This window comes from Lipophrys pholis, assembly GCF_963383615.2.
Source record: "Lipophrys pholis genome assembly, chromosome: 11".
In the NCBI taxonomy this organism is placed as follows: Eukaryota; Metazoa; Chordata; class Actinopteri; order Blenniiformes; family Blenniidae; genus Lipophrys; species Lipophrys pholis.
Genome location: NC_137631.1, coordinates 23,201,089 through 23,202,346, shown reverse-complemented (window position 1 = coordinate 23,202,346; position 1,258 = coordinate 23,201,089).

Below are 1,258 nucleotides of genomic sequence, written 5' to 3'. Positions count from 1 at the left end.
AAAGAGCGTCACTGAGAGGTGCCCCGGGAACTGCCTGACGAGAATGTGACACTGCAGCCACGTATTTTATCCAGCAGATGGCAACAGGATCTTACTGTGACAGAGCTTTTACATTCAAGAGCTTTACCAAAATTTCTGACTCAACGTCAGGTATAGTGGATCTTATTCTGCCTCATCCTATTCTGTGATATTTATATTTCATTAAAGAGACACTTACTGGGACTTATCCCACAAGAAACACGTGCAGTTCTGATCAGATAGATAGATAGATAGATAGATAGATAGATAGATAGATAGATAGATAGATAGATAGATAGATAGATAGATAGATAGATAGATAGATAGATAGATAGATAGATAGATAGATAGATAGATAGATAGATAGATAGATAGATAGATAGATAGATCGATCGATCGATCGATCGAGAGAGAGAGAGAGAGACTACTTATGACTTAGACTACTAAAGCCAATGTTATTATTTTTTCAATAGTATCAGTGTGACTACTGCATTTGAGTTTACGTTCCTCCCATCCATCTTTTATACTTTTTCATTCTGACCTGCAGTTGCGGGGTACCGGAGCTGATCTCTGCTGGGGTTGGGTGGAAAGTGTGCGTCATTGCCCACAATGAAAGCTTTGTGAATAGCTTCTATTTTTCAGCGTGTGTGCGCGTGCATGTGTGTGTTTGTGTGTGACATTAATAAGGCGCGTCTGTCTCCTTGCCAACAGTAGCAGTTTATCTTCCTCCAACGTAATCACCCTCAGCCACAAAGTGAAGTGGCAGTCATGAGCGACGGAGGTTGATGGAAAAAAATTTGCTATTAAAAGCAACCCCTGTTCAGACTTTGCTTCCCGTAAACTCACACCTGCACACACATAAACATCATTGTTGTGTGGTGAACAATTAAAACATTTTTGCACTCGTGCCTAACTGCACTCAGTGGTTTGCGTTGCACTCTGGAGGGCCACAGTTCTGTTTTTGACAGTATTCACCATCAGCCCTGATAGATTTTCAGTTCCATGGTCCATTTAATGCGCTGAGTGAACCGGAAAATGAAAACTGAGCAGAATTGTTTTGCAGAAAAAAACCTGGTGACTGATAGTGTCGCATACATTTTATGTCCTGCTGAAAAATAAATCACCTTCACAAAAGCGCAATGTTGGGCTTGGTGGGATTTTATGGGGGGGGGGGGGGGAGAATTTCATTTAAGATTTATTTTTCCAAAAAGTAAATCTTAAAGATGTTTTCAAATGTGAT